The 27,456-nt window shown below is 35.8% G+C and overlaps 1 pseudogene; it reads left to right on the top strand.

Annotated features, from left to right (window-relative positions):
- LOC121417302 overlaps positions 1-22,673 on the top strand; it is a 35,156-nt pseudogene extending 12,483 nt beyond the window's left edge.
- The last annotated feature ends 4,783 nt before the right edge of the window (positions 22,674-27,456 follow it).

Below are 27,456 nucleotides of genomic sequence, written 5' to 3'. Positions count from 1 at the left end.
GGGACGCAGAAAAAAGACAATTTTCGAAACATTTTTTTCAAGTTGAGAATTCTCTAAAAGTATTTCATTTGACAACTTGTAACTTACTGTGATAAAAGTCACAATACTCTAGTATATCTAAGGCAAGTTTCATGTCATAAGCGAAATCCCTCTAATTACAGACTCTAATTAAACAAATTAATGACATGTTACGTATGGGACAGTTACGTATGGGACATTTTGTCCCCATAGAGAACGCACACAATTTTCCCCATAATTAAAAAAATTGAAATAATTTAAAATATGGAGATAACAAAAGAGTTTCAGTCTTTTAAAATGTTCTATTGAGACATATTTGATATGACTGAAGAGGAAATTAGCCATTTCAACATTTTTTTTTCTTGTTTTTTCATGGTTTCATGAATTTCTTATGTATTTCTATTGTTTTTATTTTTTTATATTTTTCCATTTTCACAATTTTTTTGTTTCAATTGCTTTCATTAATCAGTATTCATAACAATTCAGTCTTTAAAAACTAAAGAAAAGGTAAATAATCACTTTTTAGAGCACTCTTGAAATTTGTTTTTCTCCATTCACTTTGTACACAAATCTCCCCATTGACATTGTGTGTAAATGTCCCATACGTAACATGTTGTCCCATACGTAACAATTTTTTAATTAACTTTTAATTAAAAGGTGAACTCTATTTTTGAAACTTTTTTGGGTATAACATTTTCATACTTTATAAATTAGAACTTCCCAGAGATGCAACAATACAAGTATTGTATTATGAGAAATAACTTAAAAAAACGTCCTCAAAATGTTACGTATGGGACATTCCATCCTTGGACAAGACCTAATTTGCATAATTAATTAGATGACACCACTTTTTTCCCCCAAAAGTAATAAGATGTTAGGGGGTCCATGTCCCACCTATGACTAAATCTCACAAGTTTTCTTTTCATTTTCTATGAGTTTTTATAATTGTCCCATACGTAACGCCCATTTTACCAATTATGCAAATTAGGTGCCCCACATTAGCATAAATATGCATATTATCAAATTTTTCTTAATGAAATTTTAAAATTCAACATTTGGGCTTTCTTACCCCACCAAAGATAACTTCTTAAATTAAAGATGAAATTTTGCCTTCTAGGGTGACCTTTTCTTGGACTTGCCCTATACCTTTCGGTACGGACTCCCGTTCTCCAAAATTAAATATAAATCACGCATATTTCTGACAACCGCGGGAAAGAAAATAAAACGAAATAGAAGTCACAAAAATCTCAGATTCATGAACGATCCATTAGGAATGTTTTAAAAATTTTTGAGGTCCTAACGAGTTAAAATATATTTTATATACCTTTAGGCTTTTGCTATGAACTCTTTAAGAAAAAAAAATGAAGCTACAGCCAAAGCAAGTGATACCTCCTTCGTCATATAAGGTACATTGCGTAATACCTTGGGTGAAGCAGCTGGGCTAGATCTGTCATCAGGACACTCGACAACAAATTTAGATAATCTGCCAAGATTTGCTGAACCATTAAATCAGGTAAACATGAGATGAAAATCGTTTCTCTTGGGTATCATTTGGGCAGCCACTGAGGTCATTTTAAAACATGAGCCATGAGAGCGATTGCTTTGGGTGGTGACGGACATTTCATTGATATTTTTTTTCATTTTTTTCAATCAGCGACTATACAAATAAAAAAAAATTATACAAATTCTAATAACTTTTAAAGTCTTTGATGGATTTTCGTAAAACTTTCATCAATGCTTATCATTATGTTTAACCCTAAATAGACTGGGCTATTTCGACGCCTAAGAAGACTGGGGGGGGGCTGATTCAGCCCCCCCTTATGATCTCGGCCGTCGATCGCGCGATCGCGACGAAAATTGGCACATGCGTTACCCATGGCATTATCTACAAAACTGTAACATCAAATTCTGCAAAAAATCTCATGTCTCATTAATTATGCTAATTTATGCGTAAAATCATAAGTTTGCTCTAATTAATAAAATAATGCCCCTGAAATGCTAATTTTTGTTTCACATACTCTAGATAGGCATCTGATCAAATTGATTTTTAAAAAATTTCAAAATCACATTTATTTTCTAATGTATTCTATTGTTTTCTAAATTTCTTATGTATTTCTTTGTTTTTCGACTTTTTGTTTTTTATTGTTTTTTCAATGGAAATTGTCGGGGACTTTATTTCGACCATAAAAAAGATAAAATTAATTGATTTTAAGCAGTAAAAGGAAAAATAATGATACATTTATGAATTTTGGCTAAGAACACTATTTGCATTGGATTTGTACACAAATTCACGTTTTTGAGTAATTTGGGGTCTGCATGCACTTACGAAATGTTGCGTAATTTTGGAACCGCGTACCCGGGGGTCACAATTTTGGTCTCAAAAGTTGCGCGAGACTTGAAAGTAAAAAGTCAGCGAGCAACGCGGTCAAAAAATTTCGCGCGGCGGATTTATCGCGAAAAATGTCGAGGGGGGGGCTGAATCAGCCCCCCCCCAGTCTTTTTAGGGTTAAGTTCTGCTATGTTTACAATAAACTTTTTGTCAGGGTGAACTCCCGCTTTAATGTTTGGTCACTTGAAAATGACACGTATCACGAACGTGTGTTTTCAGTAAGTTAATTTTCAGTTGGGAAATATTGGAAATATACAAAATCACTTATTCATTTTTACCATGCTTTATTTTTTTTCAGGTTGAGACTTCGAAAATGTGTTGACCATTTTCATCATTTTGCAATTCAAATTCCCTTTAGAGAGATGTTGCAAAGTCTTAGGCATATTTCTGATCTGTACGATGCAGGATCTAGGGGCGGGGGAGTTGGCATGACATATCGATTAAAAATACCTAAACATCGATCTCACGCCACCCCCCCCCCCCTAGAACATCAATCAATAGAACTGTACACACATGTGAAAAACAATACAAGAAATTATAGTCTGTTTTAGATGAAAGAATGAAAAATAAATGGTGAATCCAGCAATTAGCTGTCATACAAATAACATTAACATCTCGCTCCCGGGATCTCGCTTTTTTCCTTTCACAAAATCCACATGTATATCGCAAACCGTTTTAATATTCATTCACATTTTCTAATATCAAGAATTAATTTCTTGATGTCAAGTATTAATTTCTTGATATTAAGGATTCATTTCTGATTTCGAGGGTCAATGTATTGCAAGAAATCATTCTGATTTTCAATCAGAAATTCTTGATATCAAGAAATTAATTCTTGATATCAAGATCTTCATTTTCATTTCTGATTTTGTGCATGCATCAATATATTGCAAGAAATCATTCTGATTTTTATTCACAAATGAATTATTGATATCAAGAAATTAATTCTTGATATCAAGGTCTCCATTTTCATTTCTGATTTCGTGCATCAATATATTGCAAGAAATAATTCTGATTTTTATTCAGAAATTAATTCTTGATATCAAGAAATGAATTCTTGATATCAAGAAAATCATTCTGATATTTATTCAGGAATCAATTCTTGATATCAAGAATTCATTTTCATTTCTGATTTCGGGCGTCAATGTATTGCAAAAAATCAATCTGATTTTTTTGAAGAAATGAATTCTTGATATCCAGAAATTATTTTTTTATATCAAGAATTGAATTCTTGATATCACAAGAAATGAATCTTTGATATCAAGAATTCATTTCTGAATTCGATCGTCAATTTATTGCAAAAATATCATTCTGATTATTAATCAGTAATGAATTCTTAATATCAAGTTAGAAATTAATTCTTGATATAAAAATAAATGTTTTTTGGTATCAAGAATTAATTTCTTGATATCAAGAAATCGTTTTATGATATCAAGAAATGAGTTCTTGATATCAAGAAATGAATTCAAGAAATTCTTGATATCAATAAATCTAATTATTTTTTATATCAGAAAATGTTAAAATAGCTTGCCATACGCACGTCGCTGATTACAGTTCATACATCCAAGAATTTCAACAATTATTTCGTTGTTACATGACAGCAGAAATTGAGAATGAACGTTAAGAATATACTTAGCAAGTAATTACCAGGAAAATTATATGGAACAATTCATTTTAAAATCAAAATTTCTTGAAAGTTATCAGAATACGGTATCATGTAAAAATGAAAAGTTACGTCGCATCGCGGACAATTCAGTTCCAAACATTGCGTGCAGGTCCGGCTCTGGCTCAGCTAGCTACCCGCGCCAGCGGGCTGGCAAAGCTAGCGTGGCTGGGTGGCTGGCTAGCCGGCTGGAAGTGGAAATGCGCCAGTGTCTATGCATGGATATTATCCGGTCAAGTGATAAGATCGTAGTTTGTCTGTTGCCGAAATGATTCTGAAACATTCTATGAGGATTGATGATGAATGATGCAACAATTATTTTCGATGATTTTCCCTCACTTTTATAATTTTTTTTTTGCCCGTGTCGCTCACTTTTTGCGCGTGACGCACCAGGAGCTTGTGGAATTTGCGTGTGTCGCATGCGACGCGTGTGTTCTACACTGGCGAGAACGTTGGGGGGGTGAAGAAGAGAAAGAGGGAAAAGGTAAAATGGAGAAGGGATAAGGAAGGGGAAATTAAAACAAGAAGAACCTAGAGAGAAAGAAAACAGGGGTGATGAAAAAAAGCAAAGGTGAGATAGAAAGAAAAGAGGGAAGGTGGAAGGCAAATAATAGCGATCGCAACGGGTTCGCGTTTAACACATTTCCTATTCTGCCAACACACAAAATGGGCAAAATTCATTGAGCCAGTGTATCAACATTTCAAATCCTTTTTTCATAAAATGTTACGATCTTTTTCTATTATATCTAAACTTCTTATTTCTAGTCAATTTACTCACATTTGCATCGCCAAAATGTTGTTTTTAAGGCCGTTTTTCGAGAGCACCACCTGTCCGTCGTCGCACGATGGAAGTCGCCATTTTGGAAAATATGACTCCAGAACCGGGTTAATCTTGCAAGTTACTTTTACTTGTTGACACCCTCTAGGGGCATCAAATAACCATGTGTTATGTATCATTAAAATCGGCAGACTTTCTTCTACAAGTTAGTGACGATTTCATTTCAATGTCGGCAATGTTTTTTGTTACAAAAAGGAGTTTTTTGGACACTTAAGGTAAATCGTGTTTCTATTATCTTACTTCAAAGCCGTATAAACAGAAAATTTCCCAGGGAACGGTCAAATATCAGATATAAATTAATTCTTTGAAGTGTATTTGTATCAGAAAATCTAATTTTGATATATAAGAATGTGTCGCATAGCTGCGCAAGAGGCGAATGCAAGCCCATGTTGTGCCGCCTAGAGTGTGATTTTGGTGCCATGGCTGACCGAAAGGAGTGAGTGGGCGTGGTGGCCGTGGGTGTGGTACTTGATGCATGTATGTTATTGTTAAACCCATTGAAATTAGTTGTAGGTGATAAGTTGTGCATTTGATTTCTGCATGAATTATGTGTATTGATGATAAATTAATGATAATTTCAACTTAATATTTCAAGAAAAAAAAAAAGGTGGGAATTAAAGCACTTTTAATTCCAGTCTCTTTTTTTTTCATGGTGTACAGGCGCAGACCATGCATTGACTGCTGCCTGGTACTGGTATTAAAATGAATAGATACATGACTATATCTATATTCTGTTGTTTTGTGTCATCATATCAATAAGCTGTCTCATCAATTCACATGATGTACACAATAATGGGTCCCTGTTTTATTATGTTAACTAGGAGGGAGATTATTTTGTAAATGTGATTTTAAATGTAGTAGAAATTCAGATAATGTCAGAGACTTGCTTTTTGTCTCACCTGCGAAGCAGAGTGAGACTATAGGCGCCGCTTTTCCGACGGCGGCGGCGTCAACATCAAATCTTAACCTGAGGTTAAGTTTTTGAAATGACGTCATAACTTAGAAAGTATATGGACCTAGTTAATAAAACTTGGCCATAAGGTTAATCAAGTATTACTGAACATCCTATTAGAGTTTCATGTCACATGACCAAGGTCAAAGGTCATTTAGGGTCAATGAACTTAGACCATGTTGGAGGATCAACATCGAAATCTTAACCTGAGGTTAAGTTTTTGAAATGTCATCATAACTTAGAAAATATATGGACCTAGTTCATGAAACTTGGACATAAGGTTAATCAAGTATCGCTGAACATCCTGCACGAGTTTCACGTCACATGACCAAGGTCAAAGGTCATTTAGGGTCAATGAACTTTGGCCGAATTGCAGATATCTGTTGAATTCCCATCATAACTTTGAAAGTTTATGGATCTGATTCATGAAACTTGGACATAATAGTAATCAAGCATCACTGAACATTTTGTGCAAGTTTCAGGTCTCATGATTAAGGTCAAAGGTCAAAGAGGGTCAATGAACTTTGGCTGAATTGGGGGTATCTGTTGAATTACCATCATAACTTTGAAAGTTTATTGGTCTAGTTCATTAAACTTGGACATTAGAGTAATCAAGTATCACTGAACATCCTGTGCGAGTTTCAGGTCACATGATCAAGGTCACAGGTCATGTAAGGTCAATGAACTTTGGCCATGTTGGGGTTTTTTGTTGAATAACCATCATATCTCTGTAAGTTTATTGGTCTAGTTCATAAAAAGTGGACATAAGAGTAACCATGTATCGCTGAACATCTTGTGCGAGTTAGAGTAGTATTCAAAGTCAGCACTGCTGCTATATTGAACCGCGTGATGCAGGTGAGACGGTCAGAGGCATTCCACTTGTTAACTTTATATATTCCAATATATTTAATGTTAATATATTCTATAATTCTAAGCAGTGGAGTACATTTCTAGCTACTGTTGCAGCTCCAGCTGTCTGATCTCGCATTCTCAGATCTGCAAACAAAAAGAGACATCATGGTAATTATACAGAATACAGAGTGAACATGGACAAAAAGAAAGAAAAAAAAATTTACTTGCAAAACTTAATTTTCCACTTTTGAATGATATAAATCTTACAGATACCGGGAAGTATAGTGGGACATTCATTTTTATTTTCTGATTAAAGTCTGTTGAGGAATGAGACCCCCAAGAGTTGATTAATTTTTTTTAACAACGCAAAGCGTTCCATGCAATTCTCTTGTCTTATTCTAATTTGTTATCTTACTATATTTTCACAAATAGAAGCTGTTTGAATAAGAAAAATATGAAGGTAACACAGCCATGCTCTACAAGATCACCTCTTGTGTTGCATTTTAGTCAAATTAACTTAGTAACCTACATGAAAAAAAAGTATGGAAGATATGGGTACTTGTCTTGGGTGGCAGAAAAGTTCTGCGTATAGCGTCCCTTTAAGAGGCCATATCTTCAGTTATGGTGCTCCAATTGTAATTTGGTCTTCACCATTGAATTTGTCTTGAAAAAACCTTTCAAGTGATGTATAATTTGTCTGTATTTAAAAAAAAAAAAAATCATGTAATATAGCTACAAATAAAAGAAAGAAGGATAAAGAGAAGGAATAAGGGGTGAGAAATTAAAAAGGAAGGGAAAATTGAGAAAGATGAAATAGCGGGGATAAAAGTTACTGAAGGCGAGAAAGAGAGAGGGAAAGGGACTAAGAAAAGAAACAAGGAAAAGGATACGACTATTCTTATCAAAATACTGGAACCCCTCTCTAATTTTCATCATTTTTTATCCCCTTCCTGATTTACCTTTATCTATCTCAACCACTAGCTCTCATCTTTTCCCGATGTTTATCTGTGGACATCATTTTCATATGCACCTCTCATCATCAAATTTATTTTCATTTATCGTTTAGTTCTTTCTCAATCCCTCTCTAAAACTACTCTTTCTCTCTTCCCAACATATAATGCTATGTTAAATTAAGCTACTTATACATTTCTATAGAATACAAGAAACTGTTGTTTCGCAATATAACGGAGGGGGTATTACAAAAGAAGGGGAAGGGAAAGCAATAGAAAATAAAGGGGAGAAACAAATCAAGGAGTGAAAGGGGGCACAGAAAAGGGATAAAGGAAAGGGAAAAAAGAAGGAAAGGGAAAAAAATATATAGAGGGACAGCAGAAGGAGGGAAAAAGAGAAAAATATGAAGGGGAGCAAGAAGGAAAAGAGTGAATAAATGGGGGGGGGGGGGGGGGTAAAAAGGAGGGGAAAGGGAGAGAAAGAGAAAATATAGCGGGGGATATCGAGCGTGATGATTAAAGGGATTTTCGACTATATTGTATAGAGGTGAACCCGGACGGGCTTTTATTTTTCAACTTGGCTCGACTAACTCCTTTGTTCCCCGAAAAGAAGTTAGGTTTGATAGTTAGCGTTTGCGTGAGCACCCGCTAAAATTCTTAATAAAAGAAAAGAAGGGTTTGTATAGCTCCATTCTTGCTTTGTTGGCAAGTGATAATTAACTCGTTAAGTACCCATTCCATACAACACGTCATAGTAGCTTTCAAAAACATACTTTTGCTTGGGTTTAAGCATTTAAGCTAAATGCGTTAGGAAAGTTTTTAATAGTTACATATATGCAAATAGTTTTGTTGTTCTGCTCTGGAGCACATTGAGCATCTAATCAAGATGGAAAGTGCGATTTACAAATCTCATGTATTATTATTTTTATCTTCCATATAACACTGAATTATGTATTGTACCAAGCTGTGGTTTGGTTTTGTGATTTCGTTTTATCATTTCCAATTCATATAACAAAATATATTCGAAGGAAAATATTGTTTTACTGAAATGAAATAATTGAAACAATGTCTAGACCCTAAATGATATCCAACTAATCTATCAATATAAAACCGCAGTTCGTAAAAATGATAGGTTAATCTTTACTTCGACGATCATCATATAAGTGTATCAAGGATATTAATATTCGTTTTAAACCCATCTATAACTTTTTATAAAATTGCGCGTAATAAATGCGTTGGACAAGTAATCTTTACTTTGATTATGTTAATTATTATTATCTTCCCAATCCGAATATCTACCGATGTAACTAACACCGCAATCGAGAGCAGATAATGTAATCAGATGTTTTAGCAAAAAGACAAACTTGTTAAATCTGCAACATTGGGGTAAATTTATACTTTTTACAGGGTGGGGGTTTTAAAGACCCGATTTGAACCGAATTGAAAAGAATATCCTTATTCATTGTTGTTGACGCATCAGATAATTAATACCCCCCCCCATTTCTAAGAACATCCTGTCATAAATTGGGAAGCGGATGTGATCAAAGGAGAGGGGTCGGCGTGGACGGGGAGCAAGACTCTCCCAGACTGCACAATAACAAAAGAACCAAATAAAAAAAAATCGATGAGCACAACCAGTTTTGCTGGGGTTCGCTTTTTGCGCATCTACTTTTTATGATGTGAGAAAGAACAATTTTCCCCGATATGAGAGGGTTTTTTTTGCTCCCCCCCGGCCCCCTATATACCCCGCTTATTATGATAAAGGTTTATAAAATATCAATACCGAAATGAGATAAAATGACAATAAGTGGGGCTCTTGCCTTCCGTGCATGATGTGATGTCGAAAGAACACACCAACGTCCGATCGTAATCGACAACCCCCTTTAAAGAAATCAAAGAAAGATCGTGGCACAAAAAGGAGGCGGTGAAATATCATGAGTCGACCTCGCGCATGACCGATGTCATAAACACGTCGTAACGTTGTATCGTAATGAACGATCGTTGTGACTATTCCAGCGAAAGGAAATGGTAAATGAGCACTGAAAAAATGTCAAGACTCGGGGAAGGCCTTCGTCCGAGAGTATATGCATGTATCTATATTTCGAAAAGTTTAGATTCATTGCGATAAAAGCTTCGACGTTCCAGCCGGGGTGACCAGATTTCACAAAATTAAATACGGGACAATCGGCAAAGCACTACATAGGATCGACCGAGCCAGGCCAAAAAAATCAACAAAAAAAAAGGCCACACAATGTTAGACTTGTTAACAAAATATATCAAGAAAGGGAAGGGAGGGCTAGTGGAAGAAAGAAGGAAGCAAGAAATGAATTGAGAGGAAAGAAAAGAAAAAATTAAGGAAAATTCAAAGGAAAAAGTATGATTAAAACGTTGAAAGAAAGAATAAAGGACAGATAACGGTTTCTGTCATTACTTGAAATGAATAAAGAAAGAAATAATTAAAATAAAGGAAGGGAAGATGAATGAATGTGTGAAAGAAAAAATATATTGAGAGAAAAGAGAAAAGTAAGAAAAAAGAGAAAGAAAGAAGGGAAGAACGAAAGAAAAATAATTCCTTCGTTATTTGAAAGAAACAAAGACAGAAGAAAAACGGAAAGGAATAGGGAAGGAAAGAAGGGAAAGAAATAATAAGGGAAAAGAATTAAAAGGGAAACAGAAATTAAAGAATAAAAGAAAAGAAAACAAATAACATCTTAAATCAAATATTCAACCTACAATAGATCCCGATCACGCTAGTTTAAAAACATAATGGTCTATCACAAGATAATCAAAGTACATGTACATGTAAACATAGTGCAATGTAGCTAGGATTTACGAGGGTAAGTGCGGGCACGGCCAATATTATATAGCATGCGGGAAACCGCGGGCCCGTCTAAACGCCCTAGACTGCTCTCCTTGAATACCCTTGGTTAGACGCGAAAGCCCCCTAGGCTGTTTGCGTGCTTGGGCGTGACGTTTCCCGCGGCCGGCACTGTAACTGTACACATTCATTTTTGACAATGAACAAGGCCAAGGTTTGTTCTCACTGAAGTCTTAGGCCTATATCTCCATGTGTGACAAAATAAGGGTGGCAATGTTTGGCTTATTTTCTCTTTTTCTTTTGGGCAATGCTTGATTTTTTTACACTGAAAGTTTCCATTACACCTATTATTCATACAACTTGACTCTTATTTGAATTTGATTCTTTAAATTATTTTTTCTTAATTAAAAATAAAGATAAAAAAATGAAAATTTTCTTGCCATATTATTACTTTCCACTAATAGAGGGCGTCCAAAAAAATATGTCCAAAATTCAAGTTTTTGATTGCTCTAATGAATACAAAAATTAATCCCAAGTTACTAATGAAAAATAAATTGCAACTGTATGGAAATTAGTAATTTTGGTGACAAAAGTGATATTTTAATGACTTTTTAAAGTGTGTGCTCTTTACAACATTGGCATACCATAGTCCTAAATGTAGATTCCCCACAGACAGGGTGGTAGCAGTGAACAATTGTACTGACGCTGACGTAGGACTAGGATTACTCTCAATGAAGCCAGGGACCTGTTTCTCAACACATGGACAAGTTAGTCATATCTCTTATCCACAAACCACGGAGTTAGTTCTAATATTCAGTAGAGGCGCACGGCCAATTGGTATTGGACTTTGGAGACTGTCTCCCATGAGAGAGATGGATGTATCTCCAATATCAGAGACTTTTATAAAGAATTTGGGTATCCAATTTCAGTTTGGGACTGGGAGACCAATTTTCTTTGTTTACATTTGCTTAAAAAGGATTACCTTGGCGGCAGATAAAAATGTGATAAGCAGATTCCTAGCGATGCCAAACCAGCCGCGCGTTCGCATCGGTATGCTCTGCCCCTGTGTAAAACATGGTCTCAGAAAACTCTTTTCCAGTCTTTAAATATTAATTCAGTAACACTCTAACCAACGAAAATCCGCAGATTATGAAATTGAAATAGGAAATTTTTACTTTACATTCTGATTTGAGGTAAGAATCGCCAGATATTTTGCACTTGAAATGTGTCTTGAAAGAAACCTGCCTGATCGGAGGATGCGCGCTGCCATTTTGAATCACAGAAGCCAAAAGTGGAAAGTACTGCTCATGTCATAATCATGTGACACACACAAGATTTTGACTTACACCAGTGTTTGAATCGTTAGTTTGGTACTTTTGCTCAGAAATTATGTCTAAAAAATCCGACTTTTTTTTGCATTTTGATATCATGATTTGTTGAGATTTTGTTGATATGGTGATTTGATGATGACATGAATGTTTTGACCCCTTTATCGTACCCCTACACATGAAAAACCAAAAAACTCCCACCGAGATGCCAAGTTCAAAGACCAGCTATGCGTGAGATTTTCTGTGAATCTGAGTGAGATCACAAACATTGTGTACAATGTATATGGGGATAGGCTGTGATAGTTGCGTGAGACAGAGATTTGAGGGGATGAACAAGAATCCAAAATGCTTGAGTCTCATGCATAATGCGTGAGACTTGGTAGCTCTGCTCCCAGCATCATGAGATTCTTTGAATTCTAAGCTTTGTAATGATACCAAACTTGTTACCAATTAGCAAACCGCGAAATACCGCCAGCGGGAAAGATAAGGGCTTGCACTGTCCTCAATCTGGAAAATTCAGGGTCAATGCAGAGACTGAATAGTCTGTTGAGTAGGGTTGTTTGGTTTTTGTTGATTATGTAACAGATGGAGATGGACCTTTCTTGCCCTTTTAAACCCTGATTATGGTCCAAGGCCCAATCTTTTTTTTTGCCTGCTTTACTATGTCTAGATCTATGTTTACCCCTTCCATAATTTTCCCCAGGCCCCTGCGCCTGCGTATGTTTACAACCCTCCACCTCACCCATAATTGCCATTATTACTCGCCCCAACCCTATTTTTTTTTTTTTTGGGGGGGACTACCCTTTATTGGTACTTGTCCAACGTCACCGGCTCCGCAGCCCCTACCCATCCCAACCCAATTTTTGGTAGCTACAATGTACCTTTAAGCATTACCGCCCCCCTCCCCCATCCCGGCCCCTGGGCCCCGACCAAATTTTTTTTATTTTTTGAATTCTTTTAAGCGTTCTTTAATTTGTCCAACCTTACCGGCCCCTCCCCCCCCCATCCCGACCCATTTTTTTTTTCTTTTTTTTAGCTTTCTTTAACTTGTCCTCTCAAAAAGCACCCTAAACACGTATTTTCCATATTGTGAAAATGCATCCCTTAACAAGTATTGGCTTGTGAAACCCGAAACCCTATCCTTAACAAGTATTGACTATTGGAAATAAAACAATTTATATAGTAAAGGGTATCAAAAACACTGATTTTCAAAGAAAGGATTGTTTTGAAAGACTGGTCAATCAGGAGGTCAAATGTGTTTAGGGTATGTTTTATCTCCAAACCTTTTCCTCTGGACTTTTTAGATTATTACCTGATGAATTTTGGATGACGATTATTTCAAGTGTTAACAATGTATTTGTTTGTGGTATTTTAACCCTAACTGCACAAGAGATGGGTTGGGGGTTGGGGATGCAATACTATATATTCATGGGTATTGTCAGCAAATAGACAAAACTTAAGGGTCATATTCTGGCGACAACTTGTTTAGGGGCCAAAACGTGTAACTGAAGCCAGTGAAAGGGGGTTATAACTGCACACAGAGAAAAACTCATTTAGGGGGTGTTTGGAAATGATTTGGTCACATATGTGTACAGCAATACATTTGACTGCCCCCGCCCCCCCCCTCGATGAAACATCGACAGAAGGGCAATCATCGATTATTAATCAAGTATGAATTATTGTTTTGCACACATCTTAGGTCACATGATCATGGTCGAAGGTCATTTTGGGTCAATGGATAGAGTATTTTATTATATGAATGTTTTCTTTTGTGAATAATTTTTCATGAGCAGTTTTCAAAGTCAGCACTGCTGTGTGTCGAATTGCATAATGCCGGCAAGACTGCCAGAGGCCTTCCACTTTTTTTTTAACCTTTCTCACAGTTTCTGTCTACATCATATCCTAGGTATGGAGTTATCTTGGTGCATTCAGTTTGCAAACGTGTAAAGTCAAATCACCATGCCTCTGCCAGAAACAGATGAATATTCAGATGTCCAGGTTTACTTCACAGCCAATGAATGGGCAGATATCAGCGATTACGAAAGGATCTGTATCCAGAATGTCAAGGAAAACTATGAGATGATGATAGAAGTTGGTAGGTGCAGTAATTTCTCAGAAGAACTTTTCACCTTTTATTGGAAAAAACAAGAATTAACCATTGAAATTTGGTTCCTTAGATTAATTCAAGACCTGGGTCGGTAAGCAATTTGATTCTTAGGCCAGAATATTAAAATATTTTACTCAGCATTTTGGTTCAAGTAAAATACTTAACTATCTTTGATATCCAACTGTATTTTTGGCTAAGTATTTTTCTTAAATCTAAGTCAGCTGCCTACCAGACTTAAGACTGGCTTGTGTGCATATATTAGTTGTGATACACGCAGTCATATATACTGCACACAGATTGATACAATCATTGCATGTTTCTTGGCTCAAATATCACGATGTCACAATGGTTTGCTTAAATTTGACTTTATAAGCTAAAATACTTAGATGTGATCTGAACATGATTTTTAAATGTTTCTACAAACCAAGTAAAATTTTAAGTACAATACCTACAAAATTCATATTTCCAATTAAATAGAGGCCCTGGAACATCATGATTCCTAGACCTATTTTGAAAGTGAGATTGGGTAAAACAGCAGCATTATAACCAGGTGGGTGTTTCATAAAGCTGTTTGTAAGTTGAGAGTGACTTTAAGGACTACTGGTGATCCTTTCTTACATGCTAAATAATCACAAATGAACAATGGTGAATAGCATTTACCACAAGAAATAATCACTAGTTGTTCTTAAAGGTCAAGTCCACCCCAGAAAAATATTTACTGAATAAATAGAGAAAAATCAAACTAGCATAATGCTGAAGATTTCATCAAAATCGGATGTAAAATAAGAAAGTTATAGCATTTTAAAGTTTTGCTTACTTTTCAGAAAACAGTTATTTGCACCTAACTCAGTGACATGCAAATGAGACAGTCTGTAATGTCCCTATTTCTTTTTTTGATTGTTTGAATTATACAATATGTAATTTTTTACTGATTTGACAATAAGGGCTAGTGTTACTGAACCTTATCAAGCAATTCTAATTCCACATGTTCAGGGAGGAATTAATCTTTGTTTCACTGGGCAATAAGGAGAAAATTAGAATATTTCATACTGTAATAAAATACCAAAGAAATATTGAGTGGATGACAGTCCCCTCATTTGCATGCCTACCACTGTACCAGTATGTGCATATACATGTATATCTGTTTTGTGAAATTAAGTGAAAATCTAAAATATCAATTTCATATGTTATTCCCGTTTTTGATGATATTTTGATTGTTATGCTCATTGGATTTTTCTATTTTTATTCATTTCTAATTTTCATGGGGTGGAATTGTCCCTAAACTTAATTTACGAACAGCTCTATGACAGAACCCCTGCTTGTAGAGTTTTGCTAGCATTTAATGGGACTTTTGTTGGATTAATGTCAGTTAATTTGTTTTTTGTCAATATTGGTGTTTCATACCAACGTTGAAAAAGCAATTTTTGTTTTTATTTAATACACAGGGGTACAGGTCAACCCACCAATGTTCATGCAGCGTCAGCAAGGAATTCATAAAGAGATAAATGAGGAAAGTGAGGATAAGGGGACAGAGACAAGAGGTTTGTGAATGTACCATGTTTCTACATGAAACCTAACAATATAAAATCAACAGAATGTTACACTGAAATTGTGATTTGCTGTATCCACATATAATGTTTTGGGAGCAATTTATGCAAAGGTAAACTGTTTTTTGTGTCCTTTGAAAAAATGAAAAGAATATCACCTTCTTTGTGAAAGTTACGCACTAAATTTTGATGTGGTTTTTGTCTCACCTGCGAAGCAAAGTGAGACTATAGGCGCCGCTTTTCCGACGGCGGCGGCGGTGGCGGCGTCAACATCAAATCTTAACCTGAGGTTAAGTTTTTGAAATGACATCATAACTTAGAAAGTATATGGACCTAGTTCATGAAACTTGGCCATAAGGTTAATCAAGTATTACTGAACATCCTATTAGAGTTTCATGTCACATGACCAAGGTCAAAGGTCATTTAGGGTCAATGAACTTAGACCATGTTGGAGGAATCAACATCGAAATCTTAACCTGTGGTTAAGTTTTTGAAATGTCATCATAACTTAGAAAATATATGGACCTAGTTCATGAAACTTGGACATAAGGTTAATCAAGTATCACTGAACATCCTGCATGAGTTTCACGTCACATGACCAAGGTCAAAGGTCATTTAGGGTCAATGAACTTTGGCCGAATTGGGGATATCTGTTGATTTCCCATCATAACTTTGAAAGTTTATGGATCTGATTCATGAAACTTGGACATAATAGTAATCAAGCATCACTGAAAATTTTGTGCAAGTTTCAGGTCTCATGATTAAGGTCAAAGGTCATTTAGGGTCAATGAACTTTGGCCGAATCAGGGGTATCTGTTGAATTACCATCATAACTTTGATAGTTTATTGGTCTAGTTCATTAAACTTGGACATTAGAGTAATCAAGTATCACTGAACATCCTGTGCACGTTTCAGGTCACATGACCAAGGTCAAAGGTCAATGAACTTTGGCCGAATTGGGTGTATCTGTTGAATTACCATCATAACTTTGAAAGTTTATGGATCTGATTCATGAAACTTGTACATAAGAGTAATCAAGTATCACTGAATATCCTGTTTGAGTTTCAGGTCACATGATCAAGGTCAAAGGTCATGTAAGGTCAATGAACTTTGGCCATGTTGGGGTTTTTTGGTGAATCTCTGTAAGTTTATTGGTCTAGTTCATAAAAAGTGGACATAAGAGTAACCATGTATCACTGAACATCTTGTGCGAGTTAGAGTAGTATGCAAAGTCAGCACTGCTGCTATATTGAACCGCGTGATGCAGGTGAGACGGCCAGAGGCATTCCACTTGTTAATATATTACATCAGCAATGGCATTGATATACAATAACCTGTGTATCATATGTTTCAATAGAATGACAGAATTTTCTGGAGAATAATTTTTTTACACCCATTTATAAGTAACCAGCGATGCATTGCTAGCTACGCTTCCCGTAAATTTTCTATGCATAAGTAATTACTGGATGCATGGCTAGCCATGCATCAGTAATTACGTATGCATGGTAATCATTCTATATCTATATATATTTGCAGGTACATAGTAATCCATCTCTTTTCTTCTCTAGGGTCTTCTGACATTCATAATCAACAGGGAAATACATGTCATACAGAGAAGAATGAGTTACAAAAAGAGAATATTAATACAGTAAGTACGAGTATGAAAGAAAATATTTGCATGTCTCTGAGCTCATTAGGACACAATAGTACATGCTTCGCTGCCAGTGATTACAAGATCATACATTTTTTAATCCAGGTGGGTGTTTCATAAAGCTCTTCGTTAATTTAGAGCAACTTTAAGAATGACTGGTGATCCTTTCTTGTGGTAAATGGTATATTGAATTGGCGATGGTTCACCAGTCGTTCTTAAAGTCGCTCTTAACTTACGAACAGCTTTATGAAACGATGTTCTGGGCCACGTTCTGGCACATGCTTAAATAAAAATCCCATATTTCATGATAATTTTTTTCTTCTTTGCATGTGTTTTTGTTGCATGATCTGACATGTCAAAATGTTTGGTTTTATTTTTGGAATGTTTAGTAACTTGATTTTTTTTTATTTACATTTAGTTTACTATGAAAGTAGAGGCCGAGTATGATGATGATGGCAATCTGCTATGTGAGGCTAATCACAATGCAGAAGGGAAAATGACTGATCTGGAATGGAAGAACGATGATGAAATTACCCAGACACAAACTAATCCAATACCATCAGGTGATCAGAGGACCAAGTCAGGTGATCTCATCATTCTGTCATGTGATCAGAAGGCAGAAGAAGCTTCAGGAGGCAGCCATGCTCCAACCCAATTCCAATCCATATATGAAAAGGGTAAGCGTGTATGGCCTTAAATCATACCCTGAAAAAATGAATTTGCTTATGACTAAAGGGGCTTGATGATTAGTCCGTCTCCTAATTTGACTCTTGAAAACTAGAATGCAACAGGAACATTGGGGTCTGGAAAACTAACTTGGGAGATCACATCGTCGCTGTTCATGCAAACGGTCGTATCAGTCAATTATGGTAAAAAAAAATTGAGTGTGTGTTTTTTTCAGAAATTATAAGTAAACGTCCTATTTATATACTTAAATTTCTAGTCAGCATTCTATTTTCTGAGATATCTAGGGTTTTTAAACCGATGCCATACAAATTGTCGATAAAAATGCGTAAATTCCATTAGAAACGAGTACAGTAGCAAAGCAAACAACAGCTGCGCTTACTTAATATGCAAATACTTGGTAAGCCAAACTGTCATTTACTTTGCACATGGAAGAGCAATATAATATTTTGGTTGATGACGTGCATTGAATTCACCGTCAGGGCTATTGCATCTCCTTGGCGTTCTTGTACAGAGAAAATATAAATGGCTTAAACCAAAATTACAAGTATTTGTAGCTCTTGCAATATTTTCTTTGATTCTCGGTTTGATGTAGATATGAAGTTACAAACATCAAGCAATTTTCTTGGTCTTTCCGATCATGTATTTTGCTTTCAAGGATTATATTGTAAGGCTGGGAAACAAAGTGTGGAAATTATAGTAAACTTTGAAGCCGATTTTCTCTAAAATGGGTTTTCACCGTCTTGTGTGATGATTTGGATGACTACAGCTTTGGCAAATGTTTTATTTGATATGTTGTGAAATATGGAGTGTTAGATCTGAGGAGCAATTTCATCAACATTGTTGTCCGACAAGTTCTCACGTCTGACAACTTTCCTTGATTATGATTTGCTAAGAGGCGCTGTTACCATAGTAACTGTCAGATAAAACAGTACTTGTAGGATAAAATGTCTGACAAGTCCTTTTATGTAACGCTCCCATGTTCCAAGGATACCTTGTGTGTGTTGTTCTTGCCCTTTGTAATATACACACCTAGTCCTTTCAGCACAGTAATATAGCATGATGACAACCTAGCATTTATACTTGAAAAAACTTTTGGACACAACTGAGATAACGTAAATTGGGGCACACTGTAATCTTCCTCCTTAAGAGGGGGAGAGAGAGCTAGAGAGAAAAAGTACAGCTAGCTCCCCATGTGCCGAGCACATCGCAACTTGTTGGGCCAGTTTTCAGTTAAAATTATTTACATCGATAATTCTGTATAATTTTGCGTCGTTCAGACCTTCATTTTGGTCTTCATGACTTTTGGACATGGAATAATTTTAAACAAGCCAAATTTCCTACTTTTCCTTTCCTGTTTGGGCAAAATCCTGGGAAGAGTTTAAACTATGACGTAAGAAAATGAGAAGTACAGCTGAAGTTAAAAAGAAGAAAATCTCTCATGGGAAGCTGCAAGGTGCTAACCACTTATTTAAATGAGGAAAACGAAATAGGGGTTGCCTAAGATACATAGGCTCCCGTGTTATAGCGGGGATTTTAGTTTTAATGATAGATAAACGTAATAGGGCACCTGTCACCTCAATAAATCATTCAAATACTTGATGAATATGTATTGTTTTTTTCTTGATAGATTCTGGAATCTACAGATGCGAGTATTGTGGATCAGTCTATGCTATTCCTCTCATCTTTGCAAGGCATCTCAAGTACAAACATGGGCTTAATGGTGTTATCTTGCCATTTTATGCATCAAAGGAAAGCATTCTACAGTTTGTTGAAGGAGAAATACAAAAATCCATGTGTGAAATTAATGATTTTACACATGGTGAAAAGATGAGTTTGAAAACAGGAAATAAGGAAAACATAATACTTGAAAAGAAACCTTATACATGTAATCAGTGTGGTAAGGCATTTATTTCTGCAAATCATCTCACAACACATGAACGCATCCATACAGGTGAAAAGCCCTATGTGTGTAATCAATGTGGTAAGGCATTTAATCAGATATCCAGTCTCACAACACATAAACGAATCCATACAGGTGAAAAGCCCTATGTGTGTGATCAGTGTGGTAAGGCATTCAGTGTTAGAAGTACATTGATAATACACAAACGAATCCATACAGGTGAAAAGCCCTATGTGTGTGATCAATGTGGTAGGATGTTTAGTCAAAAAGGTAGCCTCACAATCCATAAACGAGTCCATACTGGTGAGAAGCCCTTTGAGTGTGATCAGTGTGGTAAGGCATTTATTGATGGAAGTGCATTGAGAAGACACAAACGGATCCATACAGGTGAGAAACCCTATGTTTCTGATCAATGTGGTAAGGCATTTCATGAAACGTCCATTCTCAAAAGACATAGACGATTCCATGGAGGTGAGAAAACCTTTGTATGTGACCAGTGTGGTAAGGCATTTTATGAAAAATCCGATCTCACAGTACACAAACGTATCCATACAGGTGAGAAGCCCTATGTATGTGATCATTGTGGTAAAGCATTTAATTGTGAATCTCATCTTAAAACACATAAACGCATCCATACAGGTGAAAAGCCCTATGTGTGTGATCAATGTGGTAAGGCATTTCATGAAATATCCATTCTCAGAACACATAAACGAATCCATACAGGTGAGAAAACATTTGTATGTGACCAATGTGGTAAGGCATTTTATGAAAAATCCAATCTCACGGTACACAAACGTATCCATACAGGTGAGAAGCCTTATATATGTGATCAGTGTGGTAAGGCCTTTAATCGTCAATCTGATCTCAGAACCCATAGACGAATCCATACAGGTGAGAAACCCTATGTATGTGATGAATGTGGTAAGGCATTTCATGCAATATCCGGTCTCACAACACATAAACGAATCCATACAGGTGAAAAGCCCTATGTGTGTGATCAATGTGGTAGGATGTTTAGTCAAAAAGGTGGCCTCACAATCCATAAACGAGCCCATACTGGTGAGAAGCCCTTTGAGTGTGATCAGTGTGGTAAGGCATTTATGGATGGAAGTGCATTGAGAAGACACAAACGGATCCATACAGGTGAGAAGCCCTATGTTTGTGATCAATGTGGTAAGGCATTTCATGAAACGTCCATTCTCAAAAGACATAGACGATTACATGGAGGTGAGAAAACCTTTGTATGTGACCAGTGTGGTAAGGCATTTTATGAAAAATCCGATCTCACAGTACACAAACGTATCCATACAGGTGAGAAGCCCTGTGTATGTGATCATTGTGGTAAAGCATTTAATTGTGCATCTCTTCTTAAAACACATAAACGCATCCATACAGGTGAAAAGCTCTATGTGTGTGATCAATGTGGTAAGGCATTTCATGAAATATCCATTCTCAGAACACATAAACGAATCCATACAGGTGAGAAAACATTTGTATGTGACCAATGTGGTAAGGCATTTTATGAAAAATCCAATCTCACGGTACACAAACGTATCCATACAGGTGAGAAGCCTTATATATGTGATCAGTGTGGTAAGGCCTTTCATGCAATATCCGGTCTCACAACACATAAACGAATCCATACAGGTGAGAAACCCTATGTATGTGATGAATGTGGTAAGGCATTTCATGCAATATCCGGTCTCACAACACATAAACGAATCCATACCGGTGAAAAGCCCTATGTGTGTGATCAATGTGGTAGGATGTTTAGTCAAAAAGGTGGCCTCACAATCCATAAACGAGTCCATACTGGTGAGAAGCCCTTTGAGTGTGATCAGTGTGTTAAGGAATTTAGTAATGGAAGTGCATTGAGAAGACACAAACGGATCCATACAGGTGAGAAGCCCTATGTTTGTGATCGATGTGGTAGGGCATTTAATCTTGAACATGCTCTTAAAATACATAAAAGAATCCATACAGGTGAAAAGCCCTTTCTATGTGATCAATGTGGTAGGGCATTTTATCAAAAAAACAATTTTATAGTACACAGATGTATCCATACAGTTAAAAAGCAATGTGTTTGTGATCAGTGTGGTAAGGCATTTAATGGTGAATATCATCTCACAAAACATAAACGAATCCATACTGGTGAGAAACCCTATGTGTGTGATCAATGTGGTAAGGTGTTTAGTCAAAAAAGTACCCTCACATCCCATAAACGAATCCATACTGGTGAGAAACCCTATGTGTGTGATCAGTGTGGTAAGGCATTTAATGATAAGTCCAATCTCACAGTACACAAACGCATCCACACAGGTGAAAAGCCCTATGTATGTGATAAATGTGGTAAGGCTTTCAGTCAAATACGAAATCTTTCTCTACATAAACGAATCCATACACTCGGGTAAAAGGCCCGTCATATTTGATCAATGTGGTAAGGCATTTGACCAAAAATCCAGTCTCACAGTAGACAAGCGAAACCATACTGGTGAAAATCCCTATGTATGCAATCAATGTGGTTGGGCATCATCAAATACAACAGCTCACTGCACATAACGAATCCAGCCATGTGAAAAACCCTATGTTTGTGATCAATGTGAAAGGGCATATAGTCTCACAATACATAAGCAAGTCCGTACAGGTGATTTATCTATTGTTTATTTTTGATTATGTAAACAGGGTGGTCTGATCAGCATAAAAACATACAATATACAAAAAACATTGTAACAGGACATTATGAGATACAGGAAAAAAGAAAAAGTAAAATCACGAGAACATGTACGAGATACAAATGGCAAGGTACATGATATAAATGTGCAATTACAAACATTAAAAAGCTAGTTCCTCAGGGCTCTGATTATTAAAAAACATTACAAATATGAATAAGGCAATGTAATTTAATTTAGGAATAAAAAGCCAAGCAGAAGACATCATTTGGTAATTTTATCACTAATATACATGGAGATATAACCCCCCCCCAAAAAAAATGTTTTACTCTTATGGAATGAAGTGGGAATAACGGAAAGACAAGAAAAGAATAGGAATCGAGATTAAGTGTATTTTAGGAACGGCACAGACAATGGAATAGCGAATTAGTACAGCATACTCATTTAAATGAACGATGTGATTTGTCTATATGAGTTTAAGTTGGTATTTGAAAGAATGAACAGATTTTGAAAACCTTATATGGTCAAGCAGATTGAAAGAGCCTAGAAAAAGAAGATATTTTTTGATAAAAACTCTTAGAAGAGCAAATTTGTCAGAACTATGTGTGGTTCTCTTTGAAACTTCATCGACAAAAGAAAATCTAACGTATAAAATGGCAGGCAATAATCAGTTGATACACTTATACATAAGAACACATGAGGCTCTATGGAGAACTTTGTTTAAAGAGGGCCAATTCAGTTGTTTAAATACGATTTCAGAACGTTTCACCCATGTACGATTTTATATCGGGTACGCTGCCATTTTATGTAAACTGTAAAGCGTGAAATAATTTCCTTATTTGCTAAACAAAACAGAACGATAGAGGATAGGGGGTATGACATATCCCCAATAAAGTTTGGAAAGTTTAGATTTATTAAAATAATGTTTATTCCTGCTAATAATGCCAAGCTTACGTTTGATAAGGTTTGACATTGAACTGGTATGTTGCTTAAAGTCAAGGCAATTATTGATTGTTATACCCAGACACTTCACTTCATTTACACATTGTAGAGTACATCCTTGTATATTTATTGATATTTGTTGATTATGAGTAGTACTTAGTTTTTGTTTTGACCCTAATAACATTACTTTTGTTTTATCATAGTTTAAGATCAGTTATTTTGTAACCATGAATAGGTAGGCCTATTGTATAATGCCTGGGTTTGATTGTTTTTGACCTGTGCTTAAGTCTTACCAGATACTGAAATAGTAGTGTCAGTCATCTGCATACATATACACTGAGGCACTAGTAACATGATTTGATAAGTTGTTGACAAATAGTGAAAATAGAACTGGAGCAATAATTAAGCCCTGAGGGACACCTACATGAATTTATTTTGTACAAGACTTTCCATTACCAATAGAAACGAATTCTATTGATACTGAATGGGCTAAGACAGTTCCATTACATGTACATCACACAAGCATCTTTCCAACTGGTTTTCTTTGAACCCCAGCCAGTTTTCATTATATATTCAAAATTAATGCAAATTGTTTTAAATATTGAAGTATGGATAAATTTGAATATATTTAAAGCAATGTTTTTTGACAAGTTAAAAGTTTGCTGTCCAAGACGTGGTGACATAGCACCAAATAATATATGCAAACTGGATTCTAGCAGAAGGTGTTTGAAGGATTGGATGGTGGCAAAAACAATCCCTGAAGTTGTTTATATGGTACACAATATGTAAAGACCTGGAAAGGACTGAGATAAAAGTTGATAGAGGTAGAAGAGAAATAGAGAGGCGAGAAAGAGAAGGTTAGAAAGTAGAGTATCTTTTGGAAATGAGTGTAATTTTAAAGAGGACTGTAAACCAGAAAGAGTTGAAAGCTTGAGCAGTAGGCAGAATGAGATCCTTGAGTGGAAGGCTGGTTGAGTTGGAGGAGTGAGAGATTGAATAGATGAGAGAAGGCTGGCTTGCGTTGTTAGTGGAGTTGTAGAGTAGGAGTGGGAGAGAAGACTCAACATTTCAGGCAGGATGACGATCTGATTGACAGGTTGACATATATTATTTGCTGCTATGTCAGACAAATCTCTGACAAGCTTCTAGGATGTCAAAAAACAACATTTGCTTTAAATATTCAAATTTTATGCATACCTTTTAAGTTACGCATATAATTTGAATATGTATGTATGGATACCTTTAAAGTTTGAATATATTTTGAAAACAGACTTTGGTTTGACAAAGTGCGATCAGAACAATTGGAAACATGCTTGCGTGATGTCAAGGAACTGCCAATACAATGCAAATACAGAATCACTTTTTTTAAATGAATGCAGCTGAAGTCCTTTAGATCTGTAGATGGCCCCAAACATGTAGCCTGTACTCTACAGACATGATTGTATCATATTATGCATACATTTAAGGACGAACAATCTAATCATTATTTACTGGCATTGATCTGTCCTGTTTGCCATGTATCCTGAACCATTTAGTATGAAACATGTTCAGGGAAGAATTAATTGTTGTTTCACTTGGCAATGAGGAGAAAATCAGAATATTTCATATTATAAAATACAAAAAAAATAGCGAGTGCATGACATCGTCAGTCTCCTCATTGACTAGGATATGCAAAAAGCCGTTTTTTTAATTAAGCAAAACTTTTGAAATATAATTTTCTTATTTACAACTCAGTGATTTTGATGAAATTTCCAGTGTTATGCTTATTGGATGTTTCTCTTTTTATTCAAATCACCTCTTTGTTGGGGGCGGACTTGTCCGTTAATTCCGTAGTTGACGAATGGTGTGGTCTTTTTTATTATTGTTTTTTTAAGCATGCTTTAGTATGAGGACTAGCTATGTGTCCTGATAGAGATTCTACAGAATTCAATGTGAACACATATTTCATGTTGAAGAATATCAGGAGTAAACTAAACAAATATTCTATGAGAACGGTGGCATATTAAAGAGAGAACTGGTAAAATATTAAATGAATTTTTGTTGAATTCTTTATTTTTTGTTGTTGCAATTTCTGATGTTCATATAAGTACTTAACCCTAGAAAGACTGGGCTATTTGAGACGTATGGAGGACCTTCTTATCTCGGCCACCGTTCGGTATATCTCGCCGAAAATTGGCATGCCTTGTTTCTTTACCACGTAAACTACAAGTCAGTATTAACAAATTCTTAAAATAATTATTTTTTATGTATTATGAATAAACTATACAAATTTACTAACCATTATTTTCAATCTTAACACCCTATTTCACTTAAAATTTTCTCCCTTTTTTTTTCCTGACATCATCTTTGCAAACTTATTTAAAGGTTTCCACAAAGTAAATTGTGAAAGCAAATTTTTTCCTTATATATTTCTTTGATTTTTCATCTTTTGTTTTTCATTGTTTTTTTTTTCAATGGAAATTAGTACAGACCGTTTAACAACTAACTTAAGTCACGTAGCACCATGATGCTATATATTGTAAATCTCTTCTCAAAAGTTGTGCAAGACTTTAAAGAAAAAAGTCAAAATTTTGCGGCATTTCGGAAATATTGGTTTGAATGGATGCTCAAGTCTGAGTTAGAATATTTTTTTGAATAGATGAAAAAAATTCTGATAATGCACTGAAAACAAATATCAAAGTTATTGCATTCTAAAGTTTTGTGCATATTTCATGAAGACAGCTTAAGTGCACGCCACCGTAGCGATTCCGGGTAGGGTGGTGCACATCCGGTCCCTGCCCCCTGTCCCCCCCCCCCTTTCTCGGTGGAGAGGCACAAGGCCAGGGGGAATATGACATGCATGAGGGTCCTTATTTTTTGCTTATCAAGTTTCTCCTTGTACACAAATATCACCGCATCCCCCTCCATGCAAAATCCTGGATCCATTCCGAAGGGGGGGGGGTACTTAAAACGGGGATGTGCTGCTGGAATGGGTCGCTCTTTGGGAAGAAATTCCCAAACATTGGCTATGGTTTTATGATGATTTCATATTCGTGCTTATGATATTGTTCGGCCATTATTCTCTCACATTTCCTCTCAAACTTAAATGAGAAGAAAAAAACCTTTTTAGGATAGCAGGTTTAAGGCCAGTATCTAAAAATTGGGGCATATTAAACCATACCTTATGTTTAAAGATTTCTTCCAAAAAGCGACCCGTTTATTTCCAGCGGCACATCCCAATATGCCTTATTTCGTGAGTACCCCCCCCCCCCCCGGTTTATCCAACATAAATAGGCAATGCCTGATGCCAATGGGCCGATACTTGTACTATACTGATCAGTTACCACTTGCGCTCGTGATTGGCCAAAAGTCTGCGCGCAAATAGCTTTCCATACTTTTCTTATATACAGTACTTTTAACAATACTAATCGAAAAGAAAAAATCATCTGAAATTGCATGCTGGCGGTCGACAAGAAACCCATTAGTAGGGTGTCTGGAGAAAAAAATTATTTTTCTTATTTCAAGAAAATATCACATTTTCTTTGTGAATTTGAAAAGAAATGACCTTCAGACTTACAGAAATGTAACATTTTTGAAAAAAATCCAATTATTGGCTGCAAAAAAGAAGAATGAAATTAGGTAATTTTTCAGCATTTCTCTGCCATAGACTGTGTAGTTAAGAAATGGACACACACAAATCCAAATTTTTAGCTTCCAAGGGCTGTTATAAATTTATTATTAATGCCAAAAACTTGTCCATAAAGAGTCAAATAGGATTTTTTATGCTCTTTCTGATGGTATGATTTTTATAAAGATTTGGAAACCAGATCACAATGAAAAATTGCGACAAAGTGAAAAAATTGTGCAAAACAGAAATTTCATTTTCCCATAGAAAACGCATGGGGAAATGGCAATCTCAACACACACAAAAATAAGGGTTTGCAATTTATCTCTAAATCCTTATTTAGAATGATCATATAAACTTGTCCTTACTGTCAAAAGAAGCCCCTGAATTTTCTCTTTCCATACATGCCAAACACAAGTTAATTATCAATTCAGATCACATTTTTCTAATAGCCTGAACTTCCCGAAAAATATGTGCCACATTTTCCCCTAAATCAGCCTGTTTTATGCTGACACTTTTCAGTGTGGCTTCAGACACCCTA

This window comes from Lytechinus variegatus, chromosome 6 (genome assembly GCF_018143015.1).
Source record: "Lytechinus variegatus isolate NC3 chromosome 6, Lvar_3.0, whole genome shotgun sequence".
Classification (NCBI taxonomy): Eukaryota; Metazoa; Echinodermata; class Echinoidea; order Temnopleuroida; family Toxopneustidae; genus Lytechinus; species Lytechinus variegatus.
Note: the sequence above shows the minus strand (reverse complement) of the source record. Positions and strands in the feature narration are given on the sequence as shown.